Below are 10,913 nucleotides of genomic sequence, written 5' to 3' on the forward strand. Positions count from 1 at the left end.
AACCAAACAAGCAGCAAAGTCTCTTTAAATCTGACGAGCAATAAAGCTTTCACTTCTCAAAGCCCTGGGGTTGCACATACGTCTCCACAGAGGTAAAGGTCAGAGTAATACTAAGTAAAAGCGTCACAATTAAGAGATGTAGATGAATTATGTTTTGACAACTTAAAAGAGGCAATCTATCCTTGAGGGTAGGAGACATTAATCAGCCATAACAAGAAGAGAAAACAATAATTACTTGTTCATCTTGGTTCCAAAATCTATTTTGGTTTTATCTTTGCTTCTCTACAGTGATCAGAAACTAAATCTGGCCAGATGGGAACATTACAAAGATGCACTGGACAGTCTGAGGATGTAGAGTCAAAATAACTAGGGGTGTAAAAGCGCTAAATAAACTAAATCTTTTTGTTTTTTGGCACAGAAATAGTCTCATGAGGAATCAACTAAATAAAAATAACATAATATCCAGAACTTGTAGATGTAGCAGCTGATCCACAGAGGAGGAGGAACTAAGAGCAAGGAAAATATGCAGTAAAATATATCAAAAATGACAAAACTAAGCGCTTAAAGTAGCTGGAGGCACCATTTATGACTTTTGATTCACCTATTCCTGACCACTTCCGGTGAACCCTCAGTGTTTTTTTGGTACTGCCCACTTTATTGGATTTAAAATAAAATGGTCTGTAGATGAGTTATGCTTCAATGGCGGTTCAGTTCCACTATAAATACTGAGAAGGAATAATAACAGGTCATTAATTAGCATGATGCCGCAGCTGTCAGAGCGGGACAAAGAGCAAAGATGGCGCCTCAAGATGCAAAAATAAGAATTTAAGCTTGACCTAAACCTGCCTCGTAAAAACCTGAGATTTAATTAGTCTCCTTGGTCTAAAACTTAAGTCTAACTGACTATTTTTTTATCATGTATTTAAGAGCGAAATTACCTACAGACTACAACTTCTGCGCCTGTTTTACTGTAAAATTACGATTGTTAGCTAGTGTCATTGGTGGATTATTAGGGGATTTTAACGCATTATAACAACTTTCCCATGTAAGCTGAAGCTTCATAGTAATAAACACATTAATTTGCCTCAAATTGAACGTTGTGATAAATGACTTTGACTCATTTATGAAACAAAATAAGAGCAACTTACCCCAATATTATTTCGCAGTTAAGCGTTCATGACAAGGGCACTTCCGGCTGAAAATAACAAAATAAAAGCTCTTCCTGTTTCGTTCATTCTGAAGTTAAAATTTCTTAAATTTGAGCATATTATTTCAAAACTACTTAGATTTACTTAATTACATTTACTTTTTTGTAGAATGTTCATCTTTTCTTTTTTTATCAACTTATTTTATTGTGTTATTGTTTTTGTACGTTTTTGGTGAAGTTTTAAACCTGTTTTTAAAAGACTGACTTTTTGGGAAAAATTATTTCTAGTAGAAGTTGTACTGCATCGTACGTTTTACTTTTACCCGAGTAATATTATTATGATGAAGTATCACCACTTACTCTAGCCACCGCAAGTAACTTCAGTTAATTAAAAAGAAGCTTGTTTAAACCAAAAATGCACACAGACACACAGCTACACCAAAAAATACTGTCTTCACTTTTTGGAATAAAGGAAAATGGAACAAAATAATATGTTGACTGCATTGTCAAACCATCTGAATAGTTTTGAATTGAGACATTTTTTCATTTTCCTTTTGCAGTTTTGTGCTGTGCAGCAATTCAGTGTTAATTTAATTAAATTCCTCCTCAAAATATTCTGTATTACTATACAATACACAAGTGAGAAGTTTGGTCACACTCTCATTTAGTCATCACGCAAAGCCACTCTTTTTGAAAGAACAAAAAAAGAGCAATTTACTGAAAAAATTATGCCTTTTTGCATGTTTTTCTTGAACTTTAAAGTTTCTTTTCCTTTTTCAAATTTAGGAAAAACTTTTTGGTGTCATTTTTTGCAGCAACATTTCCAGATAAGGAATGAAAGAAGTTACCATTTCTTATTATAGCAAATCTTTTCCTAGATAGTTTTATCAAGAATAATATCCTCACTATCTGATCCTCTCTCTTCATGGCTCCTAAACTAAAATCCCTATTTTCATCCACGTCTCACTAAAACATCCTTCTGGCTTTAGAAATCCATCAATTTACAACTTGCTGCAGCAGAAATATACGCGGGGAGATTTGTACTTGCATTCAAAGTCCATTTATAGAAAGCAGTCAGGTTTTTTTTTTTTCCTGACACTCCAGCTAACCGTGAAATTCTGAGCGTTCAGTGCAAATGAATGACATTAACTGAGAGAAAACGCCCTCGCCTGACATTTTTTCAAGCCTCTATCAGCGCTGTCTGGTTCTGTCTGCCATATCTGAAGCCAGAAGAGAAATATTTCATTATTTTTCGATTACTGGACGTTTTTCTTTATAATTAAACTCTATTTATAATGTAAATTAGCCCTTGTTTTTTTGTTTTCCCTGCACAGCCAAAATGGATGTGTTATTTTCAGTTTTTCCTCGGAATAAAGTTAACCTTTTCATTCAGTTATTCACAGGCGGCTTTGGAAAGCTCCACAACAGCTGAATGATGAGTTAATCTCATTCCCTTTTTTTGCCTTTAAACACTGATTAATTCATGAGGGCTTCTCGGAAAAGAGGAATACTTCAAATGACGCCAAAACACAGCGGTTTTCTGGGCTCGCATAGCTGCAGCTCTGCCAATAGCTTCTCCCTCTAGGTGGAAATAAAGTCATTTACGGATTCTTGTGAAATAGATTCCCTGAACCTAAAAACATTTGGTTAACTGACATCCTGCTGTCTCTGACTGCTTTCTTTTCCTTTATTTTGACTCTTTTAACACTGATGTCATTGGAAAAGCTCTCCTTATATGAAATATATTCAGGAAAGTACAGCAAAAACTTCCTGCTTTAAATATTTAGCAGTTACAAAACTTAGACCATTAATTTTATCTTTCCCCCCGTTGAATTTGTAATTAGATTCTTGGTCTTTATTTCCTGTTGGGTAGAATATTGTGATCCTTTAAGAGTGGGTATAGATCTGTGTTTCTGCAGAAGGTACATAATTAAATTGTTGGCTTTTATCAGAAAAAATGAGTAATCATACAAAACCAACACTGGCTACAGCCCACCAACTTCCTGTTCATCATAGGATTGGTTTTAATAGTTTTTCTGTTTTTTAAGATAATTTATCATTTGGTTTATATCATTAAGCTGGCACTGACAAGTAGATGCTCTAGGATGTTCCAGGACATCCGGTGACAGGGAACATAACGCTATTTCTGGGCCTGACTAAATCTTTGGACCATAAAAAATCCAAGACATTAGAGCAAGATCTAAAATCGCTGAAATATTGACAAAACCAGTTTGGCAATCCTGAACTGGATCTCAAGTGGGTATAACACATAAAATCTGTAAAGTCACATCTTTTAGTCCTACCTCAAACTTAAAAACCCAATTGTTTGATCACTAAGGATCCAAAAGGAAAACCAGTGGTTTGTTTTTCTCCCTAATCTTTTAAATTTTGGTTGGGTACAAATCTTGAATTTCCAGGATGCTAATAACTATGCTAACAGCGTTAGCATGAATCTCATTATGTTTGCCACCTTTTGCTAGCTGACTTGCAGACTTTGTTAGTTACTTTTATTTAAATTACAGAACAGTTTGTCTGATGGAAAACACACTTAGAGACTGTTATCAGCTTGACCAGTTCTCTTCCTGTGTGAAACTCTTACTAAAAACTAAAAGAAAGGTGTGTAAAAATCAATTAAATGGCTGCAAAATTTTGGATTATTCTGATCATAAATTACTGACATGTTGCATTCTCGGTAGGTGTTCTACACAGGAAGATAATTGGTGGAGCACAACCTCATATTTCAGTTTTCTGCATTATTAATTATTGGTTTTATGGTAATAAAATAGCCAAAGAAAACATGATGATGGAATAATAACTTGAAATAGCATAAACATTGAGGTTCTTGCAACTGGATTTGTGTTAAGATGATTGGAGTCAGCTTTGGTTGTTGCTCTTCTTGGACGACTCCATGACCAACTAATTAAGTCAGAAAGCTCAGGAAAATAACCTTTTAAAAGAATTCCACCTTGAACTTTAATTTCAAATGAATGTGCATACACAATATTGTTTTTTCCCATCCAGACTGGAGTTTTGTTCTTGTCTCTTTTTTCCTCAGCCAACACTTGACACCGGTCTGAGTGCTTCAACAATTCCCTGATTACAATCAGAGTTTGTGTGTTTTTCTTTCCTAAGGTGAGTGCACCCTTTCATTTCCTATGGCGACAGATGATCAGCTCACTCTCTCCTTACAAATAAGCACAGATTTTCAATGTGAATTTGTATTTATGGACTCTAAAAAATGTTGTGAAGTGAATTTATTAAAAGTTACTTTGGAGTCATTTCATGGCCTTTTTTTGAACCTCTATTTATTGGAATGGTTTTTCTTCCAAGCCTCAGGGGTCTGCCAGGCTGTAATTGGCCTGGGGTGAGAGCCGATTGTTCAGCTGTTGAATTATACGAGCCTCAATAAGTACATCTCAACCAAAAGTTATTATCCCCACCTCCAACTCATGCTTAAAAATCAATAGCAGAAAATGAGAACGACTGACAGCTTGCTTTTCTCTAATGCTAACATAATTTCAGTGAATGACCTGCCTGGATCCAGGCTGTTGAATTCAACAACAAGAAAGAACTTACTGTATATCGAGTCAGTAATTTACTGACTCAATTTGTGTATAAAAGCATTAAAGTATTCTTTTCCTGCCATTAGTAATCCATGTTGGCATTGGAGAGATTATCCAAGGAAGGAAATAAAACACAAGCAGAAGTCCTACACTGCAGAAAGTGAGAAAAATGTTCCTCTGAGATAAGTCCCTTGTAGCTGAACTATCCAGCTCACTGTTTATGAATAATTCACACAGAGGCAACCAGTATAAAGGAAGCTGCAGAAGAATTGCACAGACGGATATTTGCAAAGCTACTGGTGCAGCTAGAAAGAAACGATTCACCAAGTGGTTCTTTGTCAGATTCTCTGACTCAAATCAGAAGAAAAAGATGTTTTGAGATTTCAGGACTTCCACAAGTCATTGGGTACAATTTCCAGATGTCTGGTGTTGTTTCGTTCATTCGTTTAAACAATTATATGAAAATATAACCACTAGAAGAAAGTCCAATCATAAAGGTCTAAAAAGAGCTAAACGATGAAGAAAATGTGTTGGTGCATAATGTTCATATCTACCCCAAAAATAACCTGTGAAGATGCTGGTGAAAGCTGGTAGCAGGATGTCATCAATCGAACAAGTTATGGGCTGAAGATCCGTTCCTTGAGGAAGAAGCCATTACTCTGCAAACAACATAAAAAGACAGACTACAGTTTTAAATTGCACTTAGGGACAAAGACCTTAACGTCTGGAGTAAGGTTGCATAATATATCACATCTATGATCTATGGCATCTATGATATCATCATTGCAATTTTTACCAACAGTGTCGCCATCGTAAGATGTGCTAATAGTTTGTAAACATGAAACTGGATGGAAAATGGACTGAACCAGTTACATGATCACTCAAAGTACACACGTTCTTACAGAGAGGGTTAAAAACCCTCAGCAGGAGGTTATAGACATGTGATAGGAGGAGAACTTTACCCAGAACTACCCCACCAACCATTAAGATTCAAGGTTTCCCCCAGAAAACTTGCTAAGCCCGACGTTTGGATCCTAGGGCCGTCATCCATCCAGCGGCTCGTCATGTTTTTGAGTTAAAACATGTTTAAAGGTGACAGGAAATTTGAAAATATCACTTGATAGTTATGTGTTATATACCTGAACACCAACTAAAAAGTCTTAAAAAATGCAAACATTTTTAAAAAAAACGTAAATAAATAAGTAGTGCTAAGCCTGGTGGGGTACAAGTAAAGCCTTGTGGCCCGCCAGGCTTATAATACAATACTGTGGGAACAAGCAAACACCCCAAAAAAACTCAAAAATGATGCTCAGACAACTAAATCAACATAACTTATTCATATTTCTCAAAAATTGCAAAGCAAATAGATGAAGAGGGAGCCAACACAACCTCCACACTGACAGTAATCCTCTGGGAATTAATCCCAGCCTACATTTATTACTAATTTAAATCGGTGAGTAGGCCTGCACCGAAGGACAATGCAACTACAACCGATGGGATAACGGTTTTCTAAAGGTTTCTAAATTAGTCGCTCCAAGTCTGCTTCAGAGGTCTGAAGCAACTTAACAAAGATGGAAAGTTGAGAGAAGGGAAAACAAGACAGCTGCTGCAGAGATGTGGAGGTAATCACTGCTGCAGTGACTATTTCCTAAGGTGACACTGCAATCAAGCTCAGAAAAACACTCAGCAAACTGCACAACATTTCACATTACCAATATATATATAGATCCAATGCCAACAAGGAAATTAAATGCCTTGAATTGGACATAGGTAACATTTCCGACCATGTATTTCCACTGATATGTAGGAAAATGGTATATAAAGCCTTTATTCATAGTTAATGCAGTTTTCATTTATTTCTGTATGTGTCAGACCATGTCACCTTTCTGACTTCCTGCAAAGGGCAAACAGTTAAAACTGTCCGTGTTTCAGGACAGAGCCATCAAACGTCGTCCTGGCATGTTGTAAAATGAACAAAAAATATTCTTGGAAGCGTGTTTCAGCACAGAAAGTGAAATTCAGTGACAGAGTCAGCAAAGCATAAACACACATTGTGTCAAAAAGAAAATCCCAGAATAACCACTAAAGTAGCAGCAAAACAGAAATCAACAAATTGCTTTTGAAACATTTTATTGAAAGCTCAGTAAGGCAGAAAATCAGAAAATAAACTTGAACTCTCTGTTATTACTTGCCTGGCCCTTACAGTGAAGAATAAAGTGTGTTTTGTATAAACTCTAACTTCTAGTTCATAAAATAAACTAGATCAGTTTCTGTAACATTCTTTTTTTTCTGAACAAATGCACAGAATATATATATATTTTTAATGTACAGCACCTTGCAAAATGTTAACAGATATTAACTTTTTCCATTTTTGTCACACCAAATGATCCATTTTATTGGATTTTTTTGTAACAGACCAACAAAGCAAGAAAAATGACGTTTTCAAAATGTCTGCAAAATGAAATCTTACTCATCCACTAAATGAAGGCCAGAGCAACCAAACGCCTTCAGAAAATGATGGGAAAGTTTTATCATTTTTTCTTCCACAAACAGATTGCAAGTTTACTGTTAATTACTTTTCTGTGTCTTTAAAATCCTTATTTTGTTTCTTTTTTAATCTGTGAGTCAAAATTTGCAAAACTAAACAAAAAATAAGTTATTAAAAACTGAAGACAGAAATACTACAAAAGTATTTACCTGTTTATACTTTGGTGACTTTAGACAATTTTTTAAATTTAGGGTTTTTCAGAAAAAGATCCGCAAGACTTAAAAATGCTAAACCATGTTTGATTTATTTTCCCCATAAAACCCTCAAAACAAAACAAAACAAGCTTAAAATGTAAATATTAGGGTCAAAGTAGATAAGAAAAAATGGAGAGTAATTTTCCACCAAAGAACTCAGAAATTTTCAGATTAATCTCAGAAAATGTCCAAAAAAAAGGAAGTTTCTGAATTTGAGAAGTTGAAAATTAGCGCACACACACACACACACACGCACACCCCCACGCACACACACACACACACACACACACACACACAAAAGACTCAGAATTTTTTCTGGAAAAAAAACAAGAAAATTTCTAGGTTTAAAATGTCAAAAATTTTCAACATTTAGAGAAAAACATTCTAGAAAATTTCTGAGATTAATCTCAAAATGTCTGTTTTTTCAAACAAATGTTTGACTTTTCAAACTCAGAAATTTCAAATAGGTTTTCCTAGAAAATTACTGAGGTCTTCTATGAAATCTTTCACTTTTCCAGCTCAGACATGTTACAGAACATTTCTGAGTTTTGGGGGGGGAAATTTACTCCTTTGTTTTCAATCTACAATGGCCCTGATACAATGTTGTAGAAAAGTGAGACTTTAATTTGGAAAACCGCAAAATTAATAATTCGGTGACTTATGAAGTAAATATTTATTTAGGAATATCAGAATAAAAAATACATAAAAGTTGAAAATGTGCTATAATGTGCCAAAATGCAGAAGCAGTGTGAACACTCTGCAACTCACTGTGTATCAGTGAATGTAAAAACATTTTTGGACAGAATAAGCTCCTTAGCCTGGTTCTATACACACCTCCTGTAATTAACATCAGCATAACAAACATGAGGATAATTGCCTTGCTTGCCTCAGGCCTGGTGAGGAGCAACAAAATTCTGCAACATTTGGCTGCTTTGTATTTCTGTCAGGCGCAGAGAGTTAAAGCGGGAATTGGTTCTACAGTAAAGCCTGAACCGCATGTTAGTTACTTCTATCATAAGGCACAGAAATGATGGCAGGACCCCAATGTGTGGTCAGAAAATTAAAAGCTAAAGCACCATTTAGAAGTTCAGTCAGATAGCTGTGTGGTATATGTGCACTACATTTTGCTGGATCAAATAAAGAAAATATTAATTTTGCACAAGATTTATTTCGTTCAGCAGGAGTTCATAGAAAAATGCGTATATTCCATCAGTTGTGCAAAGGTCTTCCAGTCTGGGAAGAAAGACCCCATGAGAAGGGAAATGTCAGGTTAGTTGAAATGTGGTTCAGAGAAAAAGAGAGGAAAAAAACATGAGCGAGTGGGAGTAGTGTTAGTGCTGCTGTGGCAGACTGGATGAAATGGCAAAGGAACAAGCGGGGATGCTGGAGTCAAACCTGCAGCTGGAGTCGTTTCCGGCTGTTTGGGGCTCGGAAAGCTGTCTGAACGCAGTCAAGAGGAACCAGGTTTTTCTGTTCATATGACCTTTTGTTAGTCTCATGTATAAATATTTACTGTCTCCGCTTTGAATTGACAGTTATAACACTGCTGTAGATACGTTACATGGAGACATACTGCCCCCTATGGACATAATTTATACCTCACAGCAGTGTTTTCGTTCACTAAAATACATTTTAGACCCCCGTGGTTACCAAAGATCACAATTAATTGGCTTAAAGGAACATTTTTGGTACAACATTGCATTTGGGGTAACGTTAATGAGACAAGGGAATCAAGGATTCGAGATGGCGACTTTAAATTACTGAGCTTCTTATCAATGAGCCACTTTTTACCTGGTTAGGTAATTTTATAATTGTTTGAGCAGATGAACGTGACATACAGTACATGCCACTTGAATCTCCCAAATGGATTATTGCGACAAAATTCAAGTGATACAAATCCTTTTACAGCAAATATAAAACATTAATACTTAATTAAAAGTACACCACGTGGAAATAATATTAATGGAAAAGTTCCAACTTGAAAAAGCGCAGATACTTCTTTACAAATGCAATATTAACTGTATTTAACAATCGATGCAAAGGTCTGATTAAAACTAAGGCGATGCTACCCCCTGGTGGTCAATGATCAAAACTGGCTGTATATTTTCATAGCAATGTACAAATAAAGGAATACATTTATTATTATTATACATTTTTAAAAAATCTGTCTGGTGAATATTTCATTTAATTTATTTGATTGCTTATTAAAGTTTCATGTTGATAGAAATCGATTTGGAATTTTTTATTTTTGCCTCATGGCGTTATTTTTTTCTACCTATATGAACTATTGTCATTTTGGTCCTTAAAATACCAAAATTTCCACTTAACTTTAACGCCTGTTTATGTAATTTTTAAATATTAAATGATTGATAATTTGATCAGTTACTCGGTACTTTAGTAGACTTTCTACCAAATATATTTTTACTCTTGAGTAATGTACTTGAGTAAAAATATGTCGAAGTATCGCTACTCTTACTTGAGAACATTTTTTGGTTACTCTACCGTCCTCTGTATAAAGAACAGGTGACTCAATATGTTCGTTAACTTTACCATGTTGCGGTAAAAATCACCAATTAAATTAATAATGAAGTGTTTACACATAAAGACATCGCAGGAAATACATTTCCCAGAAAAACACCAACGACATGCTAATGTCGTCTTGAAAAATTGCCAAAATTACTACTAATAAGAACACATACCGGTTATGTTGCCAGTTGGCTGCTCTGTCTCGGTTTTGTGGCTCATTCTCCTCCATTTGTGTCCGAACAGCAGCATTATTATCCTTTCAATGGCTCCCGGTGTGCCTCCGAATGAAATCCCTGTTTTTCCCTGCCGCCATAACTTTTAAGTCGAACGCCATTAAGCTGCCATAGCAACAGTTGAGTTATCTTCCGGTTGAATGCTGCCCCCCAGTGGCGGCCTTTGGTGTTGTTTAGCTACTAACTATTTAGCTAGCGGCAAAAAAAAAAAAAAAAAAATTAGTTGATCAAAAATAAACTAGATATTGAAAATTATTCACGGTGGTGAAATTTAAAATTTAACTTTAAATTTAAAAGATTAAAATCGGAATCGCAGCGCCACAGTAATACCGGAAGTAGCCGTTAGCTTCAGCCGAGTTACAACCTTTCATTTCCCTCAGTGATTTATTTTTTTTATTGAATTATGCTGTATTGGGAAGCTACAAGATCACTGAAAAAATATATATAATTTGAATTTTTCCCCGAATTCTGACTTAAATCTTAGAATTATGAGTTTTTTCTCAGCATTCTGTTGACCTTAAAAGATTGAAGTCAGAATTCTGAGAAACAATTCTTCCGTAGTAAGGACATATCCAACAAGGCAATATAAATCTGTAGTAACATCTTTTTAATGCACAAATGAATGTACCGCCCTCCTGTGCTGGCATAAATTTAACATCCCATTTCACTGTTAAGCTATTGTCATTATTCCCCAGAAGGTGG

The sequence above is a fragment of the Xiphophorus hellerii genome, chromosome 24 (genome assembly GCF_003331165.1).
Source record: "Xiphophorus hellerii strain 12219 chromosome 24, Xiphophorus_hellerii-4.1, whole genome shotgun sequence".
NCBI lineage: Eukaryota > Metazoa > Chordata > Actinopteri > Cyprinodontiformes > Poeciliidae > Xiphophorus > Xiphophorus hellerii.